Genomic DNA, 25,905 nt, shown 5'->3' with positions numbered 1-25,905 from the left:
TCTATGGCAAATAAATAAACTCTTTTTTTAAAAAAAGTGGGTTGTAGTCTGTTACATGAAAAAGCAGTTTATGAAAGAGTACATACTTACATATAGATATATATAGATATATAATGCTTTTCTATTTACAAAGTACATCCTGCCATGTGATATGTGATACTTCCAACAACTCTGAAATATGGCATTATCACCATCCTATAGGTAATAAAACAGAGAGCCAAGAACCAAGTGATTTCTCTGCATTGACGTAATTAGTAAATGTGAGATCCAGGACTTATACTTAGAACTTCTAACTCTAAATCACCTGATTTTTTCACTTTGTCATGCTGCCTCAGGGGGAGAGCAAGAATGCAGAATAGTATTTATAGGGAGTGATGTTTCCATAGGTATGTAGAAGTCTTTTGAATTACAACTGTAGTAGCATACATCCCCAAATCACACATTTATTCTCAAAATTCAAATTCAAATTTTTGACATAATTCTAATGTATACAAATTACTGCATATTTATTAAGCACAGTCAAAATCTATCTTAAATGTTACAAAAGAAGTACTCAGTAGGGAATGTGTCTAGTAACACACCATAATGATCCACCACTCCCTCATGTTTCTTGTGAAGTAATACCTTTAATTAAAACTGTCAATGACTAATAAATAAAAATCTTTAAAACTGCCAATGACTAACATAACAGGCAGTCCTAACTTGGGCCTGTTTTCTACATTAAATGAGAATTTCATTTCCTCCTCTGTCAATTCAATTTTGTTTTCCATAGAAAGTCAAGCAGGAACACTTGGTGCTAAATGTCCCATTAGCATTCTCTGACCTTCTGCACAGTTGGGCTGCAATCGTGAACCTGCTGTGACCACTGGGACAAACAAAAGAACTGGAAAAAGCCACTTAATGTCTAGAGGGATCCAAAATGCCAAGGAGCAGCCAGACCATCCCCGGGAAAGGAAAGAAAAGAAATACGTAGGCCCTACTGGGTTCCTAGAAATAAAGTAGGCAAGAATCCTGAAGGTCTGGGGCCACAAAATCATCTTCATCCCAAAAATCCCTCAAAAACAAAAAACAAAAATTAAAAAAACAGGGATGCCTTTGGGGAAGCTGTCCATAAAATGGACTATATATATTTTTTTTTTTAAAAAAAGCAAGCACAATGATTAAAAGTAATCCATGTAAAATCCAAAGAAAATTCCAACCTCATAGTGCAAACCTCAACAACTTTTGAATCCACATATCACGGTTCTTCTTGAATAATTGTGCAGTGCGGTGTGATAAAGCAGAAGAAATTTGGGGGTAAATACTAATATCCCCTCATTTAGAGAGACAGAGGTTTGGAGGTGTTAGATGCAGAAAAAAATAAACATCTACTTAGAGCCACACCCCCTCCAACCAATTTTTTTCCCCTCTGTATAAAAACAATATTCTGAGGGCACCTGGGTGGCTCAGTTGGTTAAGTGACTGCCTTCGGCTCAGGTCATGATCCTGGAGTTCCAGGATCGAGTCCCACATCGGGCTCCCTGCTCAGCTGGGGGTCTGCTTCTCCCTCTGACCCTCTTCCCTCTCGTGCTCTCTGTCTCTCATTCTCTCTCTCTCAAATAAATAAATAAAATCTTTAAAAAAAAAAAGAGAGAGATATAAAAGAAACAAGCTCTTTTTACAGATTCAGACAAACCTACTAAGGAGATACCTCAACTCAACCATATTCTGCAGGCATTTTTGAACTTCATGGATGAGAAAAAATTTACAACTATTCAAAGGAGAAAAAGTGGATTCATTACTACTGGTTAAAGGTCCCTTGAGTATAAGTGAAAGAAACTCAAATTAGCTTAAGGACAAGAAATTAGCTTAAGCAAAACAAAAAACAAAAAAAACAACCAAAAAAAAAAAAACCAATGTTTTGATTCATGTATTCTGGGATGTTCTGGGACATCTAGGATGAATTTGGTTTCAGAACTAGGCTCCAAATGATATCTTCAAGGCTGTCTCTTTCCATTTTGTAATTCTGTGTGCTTCTGCCTACCTTCATATTCATCTTCATTCTCTGAATCTCTCTCTCTGTACCTCTATCTATATCTATCAATATCTGTATCTATCTACCTATGTGTTTAAATATATCTGTATAAGGAGTTAGGAGAAATCATTGTTTCTGCTAGATTTAGTAAGTAAGTGATATGAGTCTGGGGTTATGGGGATTACTGGTAGCTATCTACCTTTCTTATCTATTTATCTATATACCTATAGATATTTTTATTTTATCTATGTAGAGGTATTATATACTGACAGATATGTATGTAATTATATCTGTAGGTAGGTAGATGGATGGATGATAGATAGGTAGATAAATAGATGATAGATAGATAGATAGATAGATAGATAGATAGATAGATAGATAGATAGATAGGGCGAGGTAGCAGTAACCCCAGTAACCCCAGACTCATAATTGCTGACTTACCAAACCTAGCAGAAACAATGATTTCTCCCAAATCCTTATATCAATCCCAGTTGGTCCTGGTCGAGTCAGGATCCCAGCTGAGGAGCAGTCACCATCTCCAGGGATTGTAGAACTCAGCTGATCAGCCCGTATTATGTGGGGAGTGGGGACTGGGGTGGGAGCCTACATGGCATCATTATTAACAGACTCAACAGAACCATGTGGATTTTCCCAAAGGAACCAGAAGAACCGGATGGGGAAAACATTAACTCCCACAGTCTACGAGATGCAATGAAAGAAAACTCAGTCTGGGCCCAGATACTGCTCTGCAACAAAAAGTGTTAGGCAGCAATGTTGTTCTGAGTTTGGGGGGGGGAAATACAATAAAAAGAAATCAGGTATGGGAAGGCCCCAAACTGATCCCTCCTGAAAATAACTCAAAAAAGCACTCCAAATAACTAAGAGGTGAGAAAAATAAAGAGAGCTAAGGAACAATAAACATGGGCTTCAAACCAGCAAAAGGTAACCAAAGCCTCGCTTTGCCCACTATTATAGATTTATGGTTGAGACAAAGTAGGTCCACAACAAGGTGAAAGACCAGGCATAGAACACGTAAGAGAGGGAGCAGGCTGGATAGGAGGGCGTGGCAAACAGTGAGTTGTGGGAATATACGATTTAAGGGCTGTGTACACTGGGTGCGATGGTGGAGCCAAGGTGTAGTCCTAGAAGCAGGTGTCTGAGAGACATCGGAGTTCAAACTATCAAAGAACGGTGAAGATAGGGTGCTGGGACATTGTCCGTAGGCACATGGCATTTACTCAGACAATGCAAGGACTGAGCCAAGGTCACGTACACGGACAAGGGAACAGCAGTCATGGATGCATCCACGATCTGCAGCCAGAGGGTGGCTTAGCTGGATAGGATGAACTTCACCAGAGGGAAAATTTCCAATGGAACCGGAAGAGGAATGAGTGAGAGGAGAGGACCCTTCAGAAAAGAGACTGAAGATAGCATCTTGATCAGTAAGGGACAAAGTTCCAGAGAGCACACAGGAAAGGTGAGGGAAGGGGAAAGGAGTAGTGTGGACGTGGGTCAAGCGAGAGAGCCATAGAGCACTATCAGAATGCAAGCATGGAAAGGAACAATTAAGTGATAAGAAGGGTTTATATTTTGAGGGGTGGCCAAGGATGGTAAGAAGGCGAGGCCTGGAAGAATTAGAACTCTACTGTCAGTGTGATTTGGGAGGGGGGGGGGGCAGGCGGAGAGTAAGCAACCGCTGAGGTTGGCAGGTCTGTCTCCCGTTCCTGCCTCCAGTTGGTACCTGCAGTACAAGACTGTCAGCCTAGGACAGAGCATGCCTCTTATATCCAACACTAGCAATACAGAGCTCTCTTGTTCTCATGTCCTAATCCAGAGGTCATTATTCAGTTTTAGAATCAGGGGCCAGACCTGCTCTCAATCGTGGTGCTTTTCCTCACTCCTACCAATCACATTTTTCATTTTTCAAGAGGAAGCCTTTTGAGAGGCTGTGTTGACCTCCTGTATTCTCCCATGGGGACCAGACAAACAACCACAAGGATCTGGTTCATGCTTCCCTGAACAGCCTTGGTTCTCAGAATGCTGGAAGCTTGCCGTGCCAGAGGTCTCTTGTTCTTGTATGAATTAATTTTCATTCATGGGGTTCATTCGAAGTTGATAGATCTCACAGAGTCTACCTTGTTTTGTTGCAAAGATTCTTGTACTGCATTTTATTTTACAGAGACTAAAGCAGCACAAGATAAAACTGTTCATTGAAACAACACAGTTTCGAAGTAAAATTTCCATACTGTCATCTGCAAAGCCCAATTGTGAAAACCGAAAGGGTTGTAAACGCCATACACTTGTCGACATTAAAAGTAGCAAAATCTAGGATGTCTACAATCAAAAACACAGATAACAACAAATGTTGGCAAGGCTGTAGAGAAATTAGCATACTCATTAATTGCTGCTAGGAATGTAAAGTGATACAGCCACTTTGGAAAACAGTTTGGTAGCTTCTCAACATAAATTTAAACTTAGAGTTCACATATGACACAGCAATTCCACTCCTTGCTATATACCCAGAAGAAAACTGTACATGAATGTTCATCACAGCATTATTGATAACAGCCAAAAAGTAGGAACAATCCAAATGTCCACCAACAAATGAATAAATAAAATGCAGTACATCTATAAAATGGAATGGAAATTGGCAATAAAAAGTAAGGAAGTACTGATACATGCTACAACATGGAGTGAACCTTGAAAATATTATGCTAAGTGAAAGAAACCAGACATGAAAGACCATTTTTCGTGATTTCATTTATATCAAATATCCAGAACAGGCAAATATATAGGTAAATTTCCAGAATAGGCAAGTCATATATATTGTAAACTTTAAAAGGGTGAATTTTATCGTGTATGAATTCTATCTTCATACACTACATGTATGTGTATGTATAGTGTATATATAGTAAATCTTTACTATAGTAAAGATTTAAGTGGCAAAAATGAATTCTACAAATTTTATATCCTAGGCCTAGCATATGACAGAGACCCAATAAATGTTTGCTGGATGAAGAAATGAAGGAATTAATGGGCTTAAATTCGCAAGGGTCACAAACTGCACCTTGGTAAACTTCACTGAAGCATCATGCTCACTATATTAATTTGAAATCCGTTACAGCTGAGACAGAGACAAAACTGATGTTCACACAAGCAATATCAATACGTTCGGAGTGTGCCAAACCATTCCAACAAAGTAGCCCTGAAAATGTTTACTTTAGGGTCCATCCCATTTCAGCCACCAGTAATAAAATTCACCGTAGAGATACCTAGCCTGATAATATGAAAACATAATTAGACTCACTCACTTCTACCTCCAGAATTTTTCAGAACTGCTTCACGTTCACTCATTCAGATCTATGCACCTGTCATTTTTCCTAGTTCATTGAACTCCGGATGGGTGCAGAATTGGGATCAAAGTTGAGCTGTAGGCTTCTAAATCTAGCCTCAGGCCAGCTTCTTGCTCTTGTGCCCAACCTTGGCCATGCTTCTCAGTCTCAAATGGGGCACTGTCCCTCAGAATTCAGCCTCTGGCCCTCTACACAACAGCTCAGAGAAGGAAATACTAGGAGCCAAGCTACCTCCCCTATAGGGCAGTGTGAATCAGGAATTATTCCAGAAAGCTTCAACCTATCACTCTGTATGAAGATAGTAGGTGATACGGCACCTTCAAATCCCTGCATGTAGGAGTCAGAGAAATAGGAAACAGAGAACCTATCATCTCTGAGAAACAGTGTAGATTTAAACCTATCATAGAAATTCCAGCCCTAGAATAAAAAGAAAAGTTTCTCAGTCCTTCTCCAACTTAATATTGAGGACAGATACCCACACAGCCCACGAAAGTCAACTTGCGAGGAACTGTAATTGGAAGCCCGATTCTTAGAAAAGGTTCTCCTATACTAATAATGGTGGCTACCAGCCTACATAATATTGAAGGTGAAGTGCTGAAAGAGCCATATTCATGAGCTACTGCTGCTAGAGAGATGTTTAATAGAGCTACACAGGAAATATCATTGCATTATAGAATCAGATGATTAATTACTTTTGGCATCCAGCAAGGAAGTGAATTCCTACCCAAAGAAATAGCATAAAATTTCCCCTTTTAACTCTAGAGTAATATTTCTCAAACAAGGCTGCACAGTAGAATCACTTTAGAAAATATACTGTTCATGTCTCACCCCTATAGAGCATGATTAGTTTTAAAAGATCCCCCAAGTGATTCCAGTGGGCATCCAGCATTCAGAAACACTGTTGTAGAATGTTGGACAGCAAAAACCCAGCAGAGAGAATTAAAAACAGGATGGAGCACCCAGAACTTCAGACCTTTAGACCCAGCAAACAAACTATACCTACCCCCAAAGTTAACATCAAACATATGGTGAGCATTTTACTGGACAAATAGTAGAAAATCAGAACTCTGTTCAGAAAGTGAACTTTGAACGTTCATAGATGCATAAAACGAAGAACTGTGGGCAAATCCTGATATGACACATGAACCAAGCAAGGGACATCCTAATGCAGTTATGAAGAAACACAATTTCGGATGCCAGGCTGGATCAGAACCAAATTATTCAGCTTTGAAGGGATATCACCACACACTAAGCAAGGAAATCTTGAACTGGTAAGAGATTCCCATTTAATAATGTCTTACACATAGTTCTATATGGATATTCCTAATTTAGGGCACATAGTTCTTATTTCAGCATGTGGATTCTTTTTAAAAAAAAAAAAATTTATTATGTTCAATTAGCCAGCATATAGTACATCGTTAGTTTTTGATGTAGTGTTCAATAGTTCATTAGTTGCATATGACACTCAGTGCTCATCACCACACGTGCCCTCCTTAATACCCATCACTGGGTTACCCCATGTCCCCATCCTCCTCCCTCAGTTTGGTTCCCAGAGTCCAGAGTCTCTCATGGTTTATCTCCCTCTCTGATTTCTAGCCATTCAGTTTTCCCTCCCTTCCCTTGTGGTCCTCTGCACTATTCCTTATGTTCCACATATGAATGAAACCAGATGATAATTGTCTTTCTCTGCTTGACTTACTTCACTTAACATAATCCCTTCCAGTTCCAACCATGTCGATGCAAATGGTGGGTATTCATCCTTTCTGATGGCTGAGTAATATTCCATTGTGTATATGAACCACATCTTTTTTATCCATTCGTCTGTTGAAGGGCATCTCGGCTCCTTCCACGGTTTGGCTATCGTGGACATTTCAGCATGTGGATTCTTGACAAATTATGCCATCATCCCCAAAAGTCCCATAAAAATTATTACATATTGTGAAGTACTTAGACACGGCTTGACTCTTAGAACCAAGAGGGGGCGCTCAAGTGGACAAAACAGGTAAGAACCCTCTTTTACAGCTTTATTCTTCCTATGTCACTCTGTTAAATGACACACAGAGAAGCTATCTTAGGAGGTCCTTTTGAGTCTTGCTCCCTCCATGAATGCTCCAGATTTGGGACCTTGAAAATCATCACGTCTGGTCTCTGCTTTTTAAAATGTTTTGGAAGTTCTTCTTTAGCATGATCTCAGAGGCCAGGATAAATTCCTGGTTTGATCTGAAAACTGGAAAAGCTCATCCTAAGTCAAAGGACAGCATAATCTCTTTGTCAGGAACTCCTCAAATGTGGATTGAGGCGGTTTGGTGAGATGAGGCTTTTGTTTTAACATTTTCCAGTCAGGTTGGTTTGTAAAGTTGAGAAGATTCTATGTACAGTCATTTTATTTTTAAATGCTTTGAGGTTCAGAGAGGAAGCAAAACCAACCTGGCACTCTGCAAGGCAAACAAACAAACAAAAAAAACAAAACAAAACAAACCAAACACCTCTTGGCTCCGAAGGCGGGTGAGTCCAATAAGAAAAGACAATTGCTCTCTTGTACTAAAATCTACTGAACAGGAAGCACACACAGGGGTCACTTCTCACACTCTCCTGCCTGATCAACTTTCAAAGGAGAGAGAGAAACCAGGGAAATTGCAGAAATATTGTACTAGAATTTGCTGGAATCCCCAACTCATCTGATAACAGCTTACATGTTCCTGACTCTGCATAATAAAGATAATGGACTTTCTGCTTGATGTTTTTCTGAGCTTAGAAAGTCATCTACACTTCAGAGCTTTGATACATAACCACCCTACTTTCTTGTGTGGTTTATTTATGCTGAGTTTTATTTCTTATTATTACTAATATTCACATTAGTTTTTGTAGGCATGAGTCTAATTTTTCAAGTTGCCAACTATTAGTCAATGCGAACTATTAGGAAGTATTTAAAGATTTTAAAGATTTTTATTATAAAATAAATACTCATAAACACTGAATCCATACAAAGTTTATGAAGAAAATATCACTAACATCTAACACTCTTTCATTCCCATTATCTTTTTAAAGATTTTATTTATTTATTCATGAGAGGCAGAGGGAGAAGCAGGCTCCCAAGGAGCAGAGAGCCCGATGAGGGACTCGATCCCAGGACCCTGGGATCATGACCCGAGCCGAAGGCAGACGCTCAACCATCTGAGCCACCCAGGCGCCCTCATTCCCATTATCTTAAGGTGAACACGACTAACCACAAAGTATTATTTTTCCATAATCTCTATGAGAAACAAACACATAAATATATTCATGCACAAATATATATATATGGTTTTATTTTGTTTTTATAAAAGTAGTATCAAATATACTCAAATCTGGGGGTGCCTGGGTGGCTCAGTTGGTTAAGCATCCAACTCTTGATTTCTGCTCAGGTCATGAGCTCAGCATCGTGAAATCAGCCCAGCATCGGGCTCCATGTTCAGTGTGGAATCTGCTTGAGATTCTCTCTCTCCCTCTGCCTCTGCCCCTCCCCTTGGCTCATGTGCTCTTTCTCTCTCTCTCTCTCAAAATAAATAAATAAAATCTTTTTTTAAAAAATTTAAAATTTTAAAAATTAAAAAGTATACTCAAATCTGGAAAAAAAAAAAAGTCCCCAAAATTCACAATAACAAGATCCGATTGGCTGTTTCCTCTTGTTGCCACCTATTCAATTCTCAGCCTCACTGAGATCGCTCATGACCTCCCAACTCACAAATCCAATGGCCACTTTTCAATCTTTATTTCATTTTAGCATCTTATCCTTGGCACTTGCCAACTTTAAGCCCACCTTCTTGCAGCTCCTTTAACACTCTGTACCATCCCTTCTCATTCTCATTATTCCTTCCCTTCTTCTTTTGTTGCTCCTCTTCCTTCACATATTCTTTCTACTGAATCTTTTTAAGCCTCTTTTCTCTCACTCTGCAATCTCACTGACATACCTGACCATTGCCCATGGCCTCAGCTATCATACAAGTGAAGAGTCCAAATTTGTAATTCCACCTGATCTCTCTGTTACCAACAGTCAATCAGATGTTTCATATGTCTCAAACCCTAGGTTCCCCCTGCCAAATCTTCCTCTGGTCTGTCATCTCCTATCTCAATTAACAGTCTTCCCATCCATGATACCACAGTCACCTGAAACCTTCAAGTATCTCTGTCACTTCACTTTCCTAACCCTTCACACCGAGCGCCATTAACTTCGTTGCCACTTTTGCCCTTTCTTAACCATCCCACAACCTGTACCCACTGTGAGTCCTTCTCGTTTATCTGAATTGCTGCAGATCATCCTGTCTCTAGTCTCTTCCAAAGCAACCTTTATGACACCGTAAGAGTGAATTTTCTAAAATGGTCAGTCTTACCATGTCAGTCCCCTCAAGATTCCCCTTGATCTCATTGGTGAGTCCCCTTACCTATCAAACAATATTTGAACTCCTTCAGGTAATTCAATATAGTTTCAATTAGCTCTTCAAACTAATCTGCAGTCACTCCTCTTGTATAAACTCTTCTTCTGCAAAAACCTGCTCCCAGTCTCTCAAACAAGTTATCTTTGTCTCATTGTTCTCCTCAGAAAAAAAGTAATAAGGATAATTAACGTTTATTGAATGTGAGCTATGACTTATGTGTCTTTCCTTTGTTACTCTTTTAGTCTTCATATAATTCTCTAAGATAACCACTCTTTTCATCTCCATGTTTCAGGTGAGGAAACTTGCCCCTGAATGACAACTCTCAATTTGCTCAGCCAGTAATAACCTACTTATCCCTCAAGGTGCAACTCAAATTTTACCTCCTTTCTCTCTAGCCTTCTTCCAGTCAGAATTCAAAATATAATAGATGCTCAAGGTTTGCTGAATGGAATAAAGACAGAGTGGCTGGAAGGCAACTTGTCATTAATTCTTGCATGGAATTCAGAGTGAAATATTCACTGATGTTTTGGGTTGTGTGAAGATTTCTTCCATGTATGTGATATGTGAATTGTTTCTCGCGTGTGCTTGCCCTTTTAGTTCCTAGCACTCTTCAGAAACAACTTGTCATATCACGTATATCCCTGAAGAACCAGAGACAATAAGATTCCCTCAGTGTTCATTGCCTTCTAAGAAGTAAGTCAGAAACATTATATTTTACTGCTTGTCACCATTTTGAACATATAGAGAACCATTATCTCCCTACTGCCCCGAATGCTCTCTATGAAGGTGAAGAGTACAGCTGAATTGGCATACAATGCCAGCATTTACAGGAGAATGAGACTGGCTCAATCCTTTACCATTAAACCCTTAAGCTTGGGCACCTGGGTGGCTCAGCTTATTAAGTGACTGCCTTTGGCTCAGGTCATGATCCCAGGGTCCCAGAATCAGGTCCCGCATCGGGCTCCCTGCTCAGCAGGGAGTCTGTTTCTCCCTCTAACCCTCCCCCCTCTTGTGCTTTCTCACTCGCTCTCTCTCAAATAAATAAATAAAATATTTTTTTTAAATAAAATAAAATAAACCCTTAAGCTTGGGAAGAAAATTCCTGGCCTTCTGTGACCATGTCTTTTCTCACAGAGCAAGGCTTTCCAGGAGCCAAGGGTACATGGTCACCCGCAGCCCGCATTTCTCCCTCAGGACCATGCGTCTTATACCTAGACCCCTGAATTCCTTGCCAAAATGGCCCTGAGCCCACTTTCAGAGCCAGAGCCGGCCTCTTCCCTGGGTCCTTCCTCCTGAGAGTAGACTACACCAATGGGGAAAATACCCCTAACCCCAAAAAGTGGCCAAGAGAGACCTGTTTGTGAAGGTGGATGGCACTTATACCTATACGCTGGGGTATCTACACACATGCACATGATCCATGGAGCCAGAGTGAGAAGAGAAGAGAGAACCACAGTATGGACTGGGGGTGCAGGTTCCCCCATGCTGCCATGTTCAGGAATGGAACTCTTAGAAGTCCAAGAAACTTGACCTTCGAAGTCGTTATGAAGATATATAAGGTAGGTGGACAGAAGATCTTTTATGTAATGACTGTTAGCTTAAAGTATAACTTATAAATATTTAATCGTCATAATATGTGGGCACTCATTTGCATCTTTGCACTGAGCTCTGTCAATTTGAGGAATGGGCCAGCTCTTTTACTATGGAGAGCTGTTAAGAGGTAGAGGTTCTTTAGTGGCACTCAAGAGAGAAAGCTAGAAGAGGCAGGATCAGGAGTTGGGCAAGCAAGGGGTGAAGAGTAGTGAGAACATTTGCATACACAGAGCATATGCAGGAATTAGTTCTTCTATAAAACATATGAGAAAAATAAATCCAGAGGGTAGAGCTAAGTTCTGAATCGGAAACTCCTAGAGAAGGCATAAGGAAACATCTATGAGTCCTAAGAGTTCTAAGAAAGAAGTCTGGGCCGGCATCCAGGAGTATACACCAAGCCGGAAGAAAAAGGCTGGAAGCCAATTCCACACCAGGAGTCAGAGACACTTCATTGTTTGACTCTGGGAGTGCCATTTGTGATGCTTACTATGTGAGTGGTGCCCTAGTGTTTGTACAAGGCTGCAGCCCTGCAGGGAGGCTAGGAATAGCATTTCCATGTTTCCACAAATGTAGATGATCCCTGCAAGTGACAGCCACAGCAGTTATTCCTCCAGTACTCATAACGTCTGCTAAATACTGATAGCCAGGGCCAGCAATATAAGGCTCTAGTAATGTAAGGCTCCAGAAGTGGTAGGAGTTGTTGACTGAGCACATGGGGCTAGAATAACGTCACGCCAAGCACATGTAATTGTCACAAGACAATTGTAAATCCTCAGAGTGCTTCACAATGATAGGAGGGCCAACTGGGTAAAAGTTAATTTGATATTCTGTCCAGCTTGCTACATATCCCCAAAAGAAATGAAGCAGGGTCCATCCTTTCTAAGTCACACTCCATATCAAGAGATGCAGATGGTTCAGTGTCTTACTCTGTCTAGATTCAGAAAATATTCAAGTCAGAATATGTGTAGTAACAACAACAACAAAAATTCCCTGGAACACTCTCTTAGGAATTCCCATGTTTGTGGAATGTATGCCAGTGAAGCTTAGTGCAGTGCAGGGATTCTGGACTCAGACAAATCCAGGTTCCTCAACGGTAAGCAACAGAAAATAATGAAGGCTAACTCAAGTAAATATGATGATGATGATGATGATGATGATGATGATGATGATGATGAAGCAACATTATGGGGAAGCTCTCAGAATTGAAGGGAAGGCTGGCAAATCAGACTTGGAAAAGACAAAAACCATAGATATATCAGGGGATCTCATTTCAGAAAAGTGGTCAGGAAACCAGAAGGATGGACAAGTTTTGGTGAGTCTAGTACTTTGTTTTCTTTATACAGGACTCACATTTCATGGGAAAAAAGCACTCAACTGGCCTAGTCAATCAGCCTAGTCAAGACTAGTCATGTGCCTAGGCTTGGTAACAGGACACCTTGACTAACAGTACTACAAAGTAGTATCAAATAGGGAAAGTAGAAATTTCCCAAAAAGATTACCAAAAGAAGGTGAAATGGACACAAGGTAGTTAAAAATTAGTAAAGGTCACTGCAACTACTTATTATCTGTGTGACTTTAAGCAAATCACCTACTGCTATTGACTGAGTGCTCGTGTCCCCCCAAAAATTCATATGTTGAAGCCTAGTGCCCAATGTGATGGTATATGGAGGTGGGGGCTTTCGGAGGTGATTAGGTCATGAGAGTGGGGCTTTCATGATTGAGATTAATGTCCTTATAAAAGAGACCCCTTAGGGAAAGCCCCTTACCCCTCTGCCACTGAGGACACAGGAGAAAGACAGCTGTCTGTGAACCAGGAAGCAGACCTCACCAGATGTCAAATCTGCTAGTGCCTTGATCTTGGACTTCCAGCCTCCAAAACTGTGAGATATAAATTTCTGTTGTTTATAAACAAACCAGTCTATGCTATTCTGTCATAGCAGCCCCAACTGACTGAGATACTCAGCACTTTTACTTTCTTCTAAAATGTGACTTCACAGGGGCGCCTGGGTGGCTCAGATGGTTAAGCATCTGCCTTCGGCTCGGGTCATGATCCCAGGGTCCTGGGATCGAGCCCCATGTCCAGCTCCTGGCTCAGCGGGGAGCCTGCTTCTCCCTCTGCCTCTCCCCCTGCTTGTGCTCTCTCTCTCTCTCTCTGTATCTCTGTGTCTCAAATGAATAAATAAAATCTTTAAAAAAAAAAAATGTGACTTCACAGGTCAGGGGTCTTTGTCTAGTTTACTCATTGATGTATCCCAACTCCTTCAAATGAAACATGACGCATAAAGGGCGCTTAGTCAATATTTGTCGAAGAGAGTGAATCTCTCCAAGACTCAGTTCCCACATTTGAAACTGAGATGCCTCCTAGACATATGTAAAATGTCTACTACAGTGCTATAACGTAATAGGTGCTCAAGAAATTCTGGTTAATTATTGCTTTTATTAGAATAAACACTGCTAGAGTTATTTACTATCAACAAAGTAGAAAAATTCCTTGTGACTATGACAGCTTTACTCTGTGACACCACCACACAAAAGTTATTCTCGATTAGTTCAACAAAGTCTGTTGCTGGATTTCAGAACAAAGTACATAATTTGACCAATGATGTAATAATATGAAAGGAAATGGAAAGTGAATTTTAAAAAGCTAGCATGTCCTCAGGGGAGTCTGGCAGCCTAAGAGTGACACCAATATATCATTAGCTCAAGACCCAAAATGTAATAGCCTGACAATCTCTGGGCCCTCACTGATGCTCTATCATTCCTCTTGTCCACTCTCAGTTGATTTCATTTTCCTTACCCCATAGCAGCTACTCCAGCAGTACTTATCAGTCTCTAAGAGCTTCTATTACAATCCATTCCTGCTTCCCTCCCTCTCCAAGGTTTGTCTTTCCGTTTCTCTTTGCAAATTAGAATCCATTAAACCAAATGAGAAAGAAGAGAGGGAAACTGAGCAGGAACATCCATGACCCTCAGGTACATATTCCCCCCTTCCTTCCTGGTCCCATCGAAAGAAGTTTTTCTTCTCCTTTCCAAAGCTAGCTTTTCCATGCAGACTCCCAATTATGTTTCCCTCTGCTTTTTCCTGGGTGTTAGTTCAGCAATCATCTTCCCCTTCTTCCTCTGATTACAAAACAGCTCACCATTCCACCTTCCTAAAACTTTCTCACAGACCTTTCTGTTTTCCATCACTGAGCTTTCACTTGTCAGTGCTTACAAAGTTCTCTACGCTCACTATCTCTCCTTCCCACCCGCTCCTCAGCCCACGTACGCTGTCTGCTGCCCCCACCGCTCTAGCAACGCTATGGGGACAAACGTCTGCAATGCCCCGCCAACTGCCATTCCAGGGCCCATGTTTAACCATCCTCCAATTCCGTGCAGCACATACTTCCACGGGTCACACTCTGAACCTCCTCTCAGGTATCTGACTGATAAATTCTAGTTGTTTTCTCTGGGTTGGTCTCTCCGCAAACACATGCTGAGCACCTATCAGGTATTGCCCTGAGTGCCAGAAAATAAAAGTGAGTAAGATCTAAAAACAATCAGTATCCTGAATTGAATTATGAAACAGTGAAAGGACAGCAGTGGAAAAACTGATAAAATCTGAAGCAAGTCTGTAGTTTAGTTAATAGTATTGTGCTATTACTTTCTTAGTTTTAAAAATGTACCATAGGGGGTGCCTGGAGGCTCAGTCGGTTAAGCATCTGGCTCTTGATTTCAGCTCAGGTCATGATCTCAGGGTTGTGAGATCCAGCCCCACATTAGGCTCCACGCTGTGCATACAGTCTGCTTAAGATTCTCTTTCTCCAAAGGGGAACCCTCCTACTGTTGGTGGGAATGCAAGCTGGTGCAGCCACTCTGGAAAACAATATGGAGGTTCCTCAAAAAGTTGAAAATAGAGCTACCCTACGACCCAGCTACTGCACTACTAGGTATTTACCCCAAAGATAAAAATGTAATGATCCGAAGGGGCACCTGCACCCCAATGTTTATAGCAGCAATGTCCACAATATCCAAACTATGGAAAGAGCCCAGATGTCCATCAACAGATGAATGGATAAAGAAGATGTGGTGTATATATATATCATGGAATATTATGCAGCCATCAAAAAAATGAGATCTTGCCATTTGCAACAACGTGGATGGAACTAGAGGGTATTATGCTAAGCGAAATAAGCTAATCAGAGAAAGACAATTATCATATGATCTCACTGATATGAGGAATTTGAGAAACAAGGCAGAGGATCATAGGTGAAGAGAGGAAAAAATGAAACAAGACAAAACCAGAGAGGGAGACAAACCATAAGAGACTCTTAATCTCAGGAAACAAACTGAGGGTTGCTGGAGTGGAGGGGGGTGGGAGAGAAGGGGGGCTGGGTGATGGACATTGGGGAGGGTATGTGCTATGGTGAGCGCTGTGAATTGTGTAAGACTGATGAATCACAGACCTGTACCCCTGAAACAAATAATACATTATATGTTAATAAAAATAATAATAAAAAATTTAAAAAAAAAAGATTCTCTTTCTCCAGGCACTTGGGTGGCTCAGTAGGTTAACTTCTGCCTTCAGCTCAGGCCATGATTCCGGGACCCTGCCTCACCCCGCTGTCGGGCTCCCTGCTCGGCAGGGAGCCTGCTTCTCCCTCTCCCTCTGCCTTCCCCTCTGCTCGTGCTCGCCCTTGCTCTCACTCTCAAATAAATAAATAAATCCTTTTTTTTTAAAGATTTTATTTATTTATTTGAGAGAGAGAATGAGATAGAGAGAGAGCATGAGAAGGGGGAGGGTCAGAAGGAGAAGCAGACTCCCTGCTGAGCAGGGAGCCCAACGCGGGACTCGATCCGGGGACTCCAGGATCATGGCCTGAGCTGAAGGCAGTCACTTAACCAACTGAGCCACCCAGGCGCCCAATAAATAAGTCCTTTTAAAAGAAGGTAATAAAATATGGCCTCTGCCTTCAGAGATCTTAGAATGACCCACAGTCTTAGGATAAATGAGGGAGATGGTCAAGTAATTTATGAACCACAGAATCTTCTATCAGGATTAAATACAGAAGCCAATCTGCTTTTCCTCAGCGTTTTTCCCCATTATGAGTGGTATGATTTTGCATGCACCCATGGCCTATGCTGTAAGCATTTCATGAGAATGGGATGGAGGTTGTATGTGTATCCAAGGGTGAATTTTTACATTCCTAATAGTAATACATTTTGAGGCTTTGGGGAGGACTCAAAAACGGACTGAAGCCAACTCTAGCTAAATCACTCCACTTTCTAAGAAGCTGAATTTAAATATGTAACCAACATACTTTCTTTGTTCTTCTCAAGGCAAATAGTTCAAGATTTGAGGGAGTAGCAGGCCAAACAGAGGTGATTTTTCAGCCTTCTTATTGTCTGGCTGCCAGGGTTCCTGGAAGTGGCATTTTTAATGAGCGTTTTTTTCTTCCGAGGAGACTTTGATGTGGTTGAAAATTTATTTTCCCCTTGAGTGTAGGCAGGGCACCAATTAACCCACACAGAGCACCCTTGCTGTCCTCCCAGCTTGGAGTTTATTACACTTACTATGCAGTGTATAAAACCCATGATCTCACCTCCTGTTATGCTTCCCTCCTGTGGACTCAAAGCAATTTCTAAAGCAGCTTTCTGCTCTCATGGTCTTTTAAATATCTCCATTTTGCCTTTCCCCACAAATAAACATATCATAGCAATGAAGATGGAGAGAGGGAAAGATGAGCCAGGAGAGCTGCTTCCCTGACCAGCCAGTTGGGTCAGCAGCCGTGTAATCGCCTCAAGATACATCTGCGCAGAACCGGCAGTATGACCGACATAAAGGTTCAAAATGAATGAAGTAGATATGGGCCTAAGGACTCAAAGTTTAATGACGGAAACTGTCACAATTTCATGTATAACTACAATACAAGGCAGAAGGAAAAGAAGGCTGGAATTATTGCCCTAAAAATTATAATTAAATGTAAAGGAGAGTTAACATTAAAAAATTGTTTTTATACAGAAGGGCACTGCTCTTGGTTAAATGGGAATTATGTAATCCTGTGAATTTAAAGCTCTCCAAATATGGTGGTTGGAAAAGAACTAAGACAACTAAGGTTGAAGAAAAGTAATTTAAATGTGAAAGTTGGAGGGGCGCCTGGGTGGCTCAGTTGTAGGGCGTCTGCCTTCGGCTCAGGTCATGATCCCAGGGTCCTGGGATCGAGCCCCGCATCGGGCTCCCTGCTCTGCAGGAAGCCTGCTTCTCCCTCTCCCACTCCCCCTGCTTGTGTTCCCTCTCTCGCTGTGTCTCTCTCTGTCAAATAAATAAACAAAATCTTTAAATAAATAAATAAATAAATAAATAAAGTGAAAGTTGGAAGCATCAGACCAAACTGTGCAAGGCCAACATTTTCTCCTCCCCTACCGCTCCAGCTTGTTGACTCAGACTCTCTCTTCCTGTTCCACTTAGGGTCTCAGGAGTCTCAAAAAAAAGATTTTCATCAAAAAGTCCAGGGGTACCTGGGTGACTCAGTTCATTGAGCATCTGACTCTTGATTTCAGCCCAGCTCCTGATCTCAGGGTAGTGAGATCAAGCCCAGCATCAGGTTCCATGATCAGCATGGAGTCTGCCTGAGATTCTCTCTCTCTCTCTCACTCTCTGCCCCTTCCCACTCACACTCTTTCTCCCTCTAAAAAAAAAAAAAAAGTCCATTCCTTCATCCCATGACAACATTTTTCTGCAAGCAAAGCTAATCAGTTTCTAACTAAGCAGCCACCTGCTCTTCCAAAACTCCTATTACTAATAGGAAGATGAGAAGAATGACTACTTGGGGAGAATTAGCAGTCTCTACCACCAGGGAAGAATGAAAACAGTTAATGCTCCCTAAATGTAAATTCCTTACCTTCAGCTCAGACCCCATTTCTGATCTGGACCTATATATTCCAAATACATACTGGACATTTCCACTTGAAAATCAACATACCAGGGCACCTGGGTGGCTTTGTTGTTACGCGTCTGCCTTTGGCTCGGGTCATGATCCCGGGGTCCTGGGATCGAGCCCCGCACTGGGCTCCCTGCTCAGCGGGAAGCCTGCTTCTCCCTCTCCCATTCCTCCTGCTTGTGTTCCCTCTCTTGCTGTCTCTTTCTCTGTCAAAATATAAATTTAAAATCTTAAAAAAAAATAAAAGAAAATCAACATACATATGGCAAGTACTGCTGGTTGTTCTCCACTATCCATTCTCTTATTCCTTTAATAGTAGAATACAACCAGGGTGCCTGGCTGACTCAGTCAGAAGAGTGCATGACTTCTGATCTTCAAGCCCCACGTCGAGTGTAGAGATTACATACATATATTCATACACACACAAACTTTAAAAAACATAATAGAACACAATTTTAACTGGCACAGAGGCCCCAAGTAAAGACTTTTCCAAGCTGCCTTCGCATCTAGCTATGGTCCTATTTTTCAGATTGGTCAATGGACGTGAGCAGAATGGATGTAAGCAGAAATGACAAGTTCAGCTTCTGAATCATGCCCTTGAAGGGAAGGTATGTGCACAATATGTATCTGCAATGGCCAAAGATGGCCCAGCCATCTTAGATCGTGACATGGAAACCATATGTTGAGAATGACAGAACAACAAAGAGAAGGAGACTAGGTCTCCAAAAGTTTTGAGTTCACTAGACACTGACAGGAGAGAAAAATAAACTATCTTTTTTTTAAGCAACTGTGTTTTGAGGCCTCTATCAGAACAGCCTAATCTAGAATCCTATTGCAAGATCTTTACCTCTCCAGTGCCTCTCTCTGTGTGTATGGCCACAAAAGTCACTGAGCTTCCCAAGCCAGAAGCAGAAAGTAACACTTGACCCCTTTCTCTTTCTCACATCCAATACCAGAAATATCCATTTATGTCAGATTTACCTCCTAAATATTTTTAAGTCTGTCTTTGCTCTCCATCCTAACCGATAATGCCTAGATCCATCTTCTCTGGCTTGGACATCTTCATAGCTGCTCTCCATGCCTCTTGCCTTGCCTACTGTCACCAGCCTTCTAAAGAACAAAAAGGATCACACCTCCCTCTGTTTGACACACTACAATTGCTCCCCATTCTCAAAAATATCAAATCCAAGCTCTTTAGCAAGACACCCAAAACTCTTTATGATGCAACTCCTGTTCATCCAACTGACCTCTCCTATGGCCCTAACATACCACATTCTTTTATAGCTCTGTGCTTTTGCATATACTGTTTCCTCTGCCTAGAATTTCTCTGTGCTCCCTTGTCTTCCTGGAAAAAAATATTACTTTATTTCTTTAAAACTTAGCTCAGATACTATATTCTCTCTGAAGTTTTTCCTGAAATTAGCCACTCTCCAATGTGCTGCCCTTATTTTGTACATGATTTTGTCATGTTTATCACATTAAACAATAAACTATGAGAGACTCCAGACCAAGATGGTGACATAGGAGGCTCCCCAGTTTCCCTCCTCCCATAGACACACCCAGTGTATAGCTACACATGGAGCAATTCTCTCTGAAAGAAATCCAGAAGCTAACATTGTGGCTCCTACACATCCAGCAAATGGGAAAAAAACCCACACAGAAATGGGTAGGACCTTTCCTCACTATAAACTGCACTCCTAGCACAGTGCAATTGGGAGGGAATCCCTAACTCCCAGCTTCTCCCTGAGGAATGAAGGGTTTGGACCGTAGATTTAGTACTCCAACTTTTACAGCTCCAGAAACAAGACAAGAATACCTACTCTTGCCACTTTTATTCAACATAATGGAAGCCTACCCAGAGCAATGAGGCAAGAAAAAGAAAGAAAAGACATCCAAATCAGAAAGGAATAAATAAGACTACCTCTATTTGTAGATGATGTGATATTATAGAGAGAAAACCTAAAGACTCCACAAAAAAAAAAAAAACTGTTATAACTAATAAACAGATTTGGTAAAGTTGCAGAATACAAAATCAATATACCAAAATCAGGAGGAAAAATCAGTAGTATGTCTACACACTAACTAAAAATGGACTATCAGAATGAGAAATTAAGAAAGCAATGCCTTGGGACGCCTGGTGGCTCAGTCATTAAGCGTCTGCCTTCGGCTCAGGTCATGATCCCAGGGTCCTGGGATCGAGCCCCACATCGGGCTCCCCACTCAACAGGAAGCCTGCTTCTCCCTCTCCCACTTCCCCTGCTTGTGTTCCCTCTCTCACTGTGTCTCTCTCTGTCAAATAAATAAATAAAATCTTAAAAAAAAAAGAAAGAAAGAAAGAAAGAAAGAAAGAAAGAAAGAAAGCAATGCCTTTTACAGTAACATCAAAAAAAATAAAATACTTAGGAATAAATTTAACCAAGGAAGTAAAAGATCTACACACTGAAAACTATAAAATATTGATGAAAGAAATTGAAGACACAAATAAATAGAAAGATATTCCATGTTCAAATTAAAATTGTTAAAATGTCCATACTACCCAAAGTGATCTACAGATTCAATGCAATCCCTATCAAAATTCCAATGGCATGTTTCACAGAAACAGAAAAACAATCCTAAAATTACATGAAACCCAAAAAAACCCAAACAGCCAAAGTAATGCTGAAAGAGAACAACAAAGCTAGAGGTATCATACTTCCTGATTTCAAACTATACTACAAAGCTATAGTAATTAAAATAGTATGGTACTGGCATAAAAATAGATGCATAGATCAATGGAACAGAATGGAGAGCCCAGAAATAAATCCATGCATATATGGTCAATTAATTATGCCAAAGGAGCAAAGAATATACAATGGGGAAAGGAGAGTCTCTTCAATAAATGGTGTTGGGAAAACAGAATATCCACATGCAAAAATATGAAATTGGACCCCTCACTTACACCATACATAAAATCAACTCAAAATGGATTAATGATTTGAACATAAGACCTGAAATGTAAATCTCCTAGAAGAAAATGCAGGGGGTAATTTCCCTGACATTGGTCTTAGCAATGAATTTTTGGATGTTCACTGAAGCATTATCTACAATAGCCAAGGCATGGAAACAACCTAAGTTGACAGATGGATGAAGACAATGTGATTATACACACACACACACACACACACACACACACACATATACTATTCAGTCTTAAAAAAGGAAGGAAATGTTGGATTTGCCACAACATAGATGAACCTGGAGGGCATTATGCTAAATAAAATAAGCCAGACATAGAAAGACAAATACTGTATGGTATCACTTATATGTGAATCTAAAAACAAAACAAAACAAAAGTTGAATTCATAGAAACAGAGTAGAAAGGTGATTCCCAGAGAGTAGAATGGCGGGGAAAATAGGAAGAGGCTGGTAAAGAACACAAACTTTTAATTATAGGATGAATCAGGTCTGAGGATCTATATATGACATGGTGAGTATAACTGATAATGCTGTATTGTATAACTGAAATTTACAAAGACAGAACTTAAGTGTCTCACCAAAAAAAAAAAAAGGTAAATATTGAGGTGATAAATGTGTTAATTTACTCAATGGTGAATCCTTTCACCATTAAATCATCACATTGTATACTTTAAATATATTACAATTTTGTTTGTCCATTATTCCTCAGTAGAGCTGAAAAAAGGAATCTAGCAAAAAAATAAAATAAAGAGATGGATGAATTCATATAGAACAGACAGATCTATACAATAAATGAAAATAACAAATTTAAGATTAGAATACAGATTGAAAATTCCATCAGACCTGGCAATGGCAGTATCTCAGTAGCTTACTCTGAAACTCTAAAAGCAACTTTTTAGTACCATCTAAAAGACATTTCCAGCTATTAAGTTAAAAGGGAACTTGGGAAATGTAGATCAGGAACATAACTACGATGATTTTTTTTATTAACATATAATATATTATTTGTTTCAGGGTTACAGGTCTGTGATTCAACTATGATGATTTTTTAAACTTCTGGACTATTATTTCAGTTTTACCCTGTCTTCTCACAATAGTAGAACTCAAAGCCATAAACACATAATTGCCTCCTTTCAGCACATAAAAAAAGAAAATAGGATCTGAAAATACTAAGGTTTATGCCAAAAGAAAATGTGAGAGTTCTGCAAGCCCAACAGAGACAACTAGGAACACAGGTTGAGTGCCCAGGGACCTGAGAGGAAGATTAAAGTTTTGTGGAAAGCTCACCTTGAACTTAACCAAGATGCCCAGAGCTTTCAGATACGAGTCTTAAAAACATCAATGTCCACCTGCTCTTTTCACAAATTCAGAACTCAAAGTTGAAAAGTTTCCCAAGTTTATACAACTATTCAGTAGCAGAAACTATATTGTATAAGAAACAATAAATGGATCCAGTGAAAACAATCCTGTAAACTACCAAACTAATTCAGAAAAAAAAAAAAGTGTCAAGATTTTACATAATTAGGGGTGCCTGGGTGGCTCAGTTGTTAAGCATCTGCCTTCAGCTCAGGTCATGATCCCAGGGGCCTGGGATCGAGCCCCGCATCAGGCTCCCTGCTCAGTGGGAAGCCTGCTTCTCCTTCTCCCACTCCCCCTGCTCTGGCTGTCTTTCTCTCTGTCAAATAAATAAAATCTTAAAAAAAAAAAAAAAAAGATTTTACATAATTATGTAGTTTGTTCAAAGTTCACCATATGCTAGACAAATACCTCCCAAAGGTTTATGTGAGGGATGAGGGAGTGCAAATGGTATCAGAATAACAGCATTTAGAATGTGCTCATTCTAAACTGCAGTGGGTTTGGGCATAACTAGAGGTTTGGTGGAGTGGCCCATCCAGGGCTGTCTACTCTTAAAAAGTGAGAAGCTTCTCTGTTAAAAACCCAGCATAGGACGCCTGGGTGGCTCAGTTGGTTAAGCGACTGCCTTCGGCTCAGGTCATGATCCTGGAGTCCCGGGATCGAGTCCCGCATCGGGCTCCCTGCTCTGCGGGGAGTCTGCTTCTCCCGCTGACCCTCCCCCCTCTCATGTGCTCTCTCTCATTCTCTCTCTCTCAAATAAATAAATAAAATCTTAGAAAAAAAAAAACCCAGCATAAGAAAAGGGAACAAGAAGCTTACATGCTTAGGCCAAGCACACATTGTTGGGACAAGAGGTCACTGTTCTCTCCCATACGGTTTTGCGTACACTACTCAGATTTGTAACAACACCATCCCTTCCCCCTAAAGGTCTGTGTTGGGGCCCTGTAGACAGTGAATGATAAACATAAAAGGGCTGAGTCTAGAGATCTCTTCGTTCACTGAGACACTAGGTAAAGTTGCTCTCTACAGAATTTATCCTAATGCAGAATGAAGTGTGGTCCAAAGGAATGGGGGAGAGGGCAAACGGTATTTTCGGTAAGCAGCAAGCAGACTTTAGGAGTAGGGAATGGGGACTCAAGGGAGGCCATCAGCCACGAGATCTGAGGATGTAATAAGGGGAGAAATAAGCCAGACCTCCACCCAGAACAGAGAAGGGACATTTTCAAATCTTTCCACTCGCTATCATAGCATGCATTCTTTTTTTTACATTTTTCTTTTCTCCCTAAAAGTTTATCGTTAGCAATTTTTCAAGTACCTCACGGTCTTGATGATTTTTTGCTGGCTTATAATATTTGCTGAATATTTCTTCACCATAAAACGTGTTGAGCTACCCCCAGGATTTAAACACTTAAGCTGTTTCCAATATTGTAAGGAAGATGTTCAGCCTTTTCCTGACTCAAAGCATTCTAAATTCTCAGAAGGGGTTGGTTAGTGAATCAAAGTGATGAAACCATTTTGAGTCTTGATAGTGTTTCAATTTGACTTTTTTTATTCCTGCAAAATGTACTGTCATTAAAAACAAAAACAAAATAATCGTTTTCATTACTCCCTCTTCAAATTTGGGATGTTGTCACTTAAAAGCATTCAAGTTCTACTTGACAATTATCCTTTTTTCTTGGCTATTTCATTAAAAGGGAAGTGTATCTACTGGCTCCTTTCTTTTCCTTTCCAACAGAGATTATTTTGCCACAACTATTTAACTTGATTATCTTTCTAAATTATTTTTTCATTTCCTTTGTCCATTAAAATTCTATTTCACTGCCCTCTCCAGTAATTTTTCATAGGTTTTAGAGGACTCTGAATCCAATATTTAGACCTTATGCCCAAGTAGAAAAAGAATCATAGATGCAGGTTACGAATTAATGTAAAATGGTGTCTATATAAACAGTGCATAAGTTACAGATTTATAATCTTATACTCTTTAATCGGGTAAGGAGGTTTTTGTTACTGATAAAATAAATTGCCAAGGCTTACTAATATGATGCATACAATTTCTGAAAAGGATGGCAAAAGATGTAAGACTCTGTTTTAAAATTATGTAAGAACCTGAAAGTATACACATAAAAGTACAATTCATGAACCAAAACCATGCATATTTGTTACCATTAAGTGAGCAACTACTAGGTGCCTAGGATTTTATTTAAAAGACTTATAACAAAGTAGATTTTATGCATAAGGAAAATGAGGCTCAAGGTTACACTAAAAAACAATTCAAATCTTGGTCGGCATGATTTCAAAGTCATGGTCTTTCTATATGATGCTCTTCTTCACCACTGGGTTGCAAGATAAGTCATATGAGTTAAAAGATCATAAAACTCCTATTTCCTCTCTAGTCTAACAGTCATAATTGATGTTCTCTGATGTATAATGTTATGGCTTTTAAAAAAAATTGTATGTTAGTTTGGGAATACATGCAGTTAAATAAGATTCTAATTAGACAAACACAGTGCAAATACTAAGACCCTGGAATTGTAAATATTGTTTATACCTACCAGAGCAGGTTCCAGATATATTTACTTCATCCAAAACAAGTAGAAATTCCTTTTTCAGATAAAGAACACTAACCAGAAATTGTTAGGATGAGCTCTCTCTGTCCCAAGGAGAGAAAAGATCTGCCGAAAGTCTCCAAGGAGTCACCAGTTGTTGCATAATATATGATGCAATAAATTCTAAATCAAATGTAATAAGCATAAAAATAAAACATAAGCATTCTCTATAATTGGAAACTGATTTCCTGACTTTCCAGTTTTAAGGAAAATCTCATAGAATTAGTATTGTGCAATGGATATTCCCCTGCCTTAGCAGCTTAGGATAGAAAACAGAGTCACATTTTTCAATATTTCATCTCTCTCTACACACCACCGCCACATCCAAGATAAGCCTTCCAATACCAGGAACTGACTCCTCAATTCAAGGCCTCATTCCTGGCTATAAGTCCCTTTTAGAGAGAAATTTTCATCTACCAGGTAACTCTATTCTCTACCACCACTGGGCCTGACATTGCTACATGGTATCTTTGTCGAAGCCCAGATGGTTCTATCACTTAGGCTTGATCCAGCTTGTTTCCTACCAGATTTACGGTAAAATAGCACATACCTCCAGCAAAAATCTTTCAACCCATCAGTTCTATGTTAACTGTCCACTGCCAGGGATAGTCCCCTCAGTTCAGACTTTTCTACCCATGGGACTTATCTGAAGTTTATTCAACCAGCCTGTAGAGGACAAAAGACTGAAAGATA

The 25,905-nt window shown here is 40.1% G+C and overlaps 1 protein-coding gene across 2 annotated transcripts in view; it reads right to left on the bottom strand.

Moving 5' to 3' along the window:
• Positions 1–25,410, bottom strand: part of LPAR1 (lysophosphatidic acid receptor 1) — a 296,026-nt gene extending 270,616 nt beyond the window's left edge. For both annotated transcript variants that reach the window (XM_035016077.1, XM_035016078.1), the window contains exon 1: positions 25,159–25,410. The gene's annotated coding sequence lies outside the window, so the exon portion shown is untranslated. The remainder of the gene's footprint in view (positions 1–25,158) is intronic.
• Between the last annotated feature and the right edge of the window lie 495 nt (positions 25,411–25,905).

Source organism: Mirounga leonina, unplaced genomic scaffold (genome assembly GCF_011800145.1).
Source record: "Mirounga leonina isolate KUSES-001 unplaced genomic scaffold, KU_Mleo_1.0 Mir_170, whole genome shotgun sequence".
Lineage (NCBI taxonomy): Eukaryota > Metazoa > Chordata > Mammalia > Carnivora > Phocidae > Mirounga > Mirounga leonina.
This window is presented reverse-complemented; position numbering and strand designations above follow the sequence as displayed.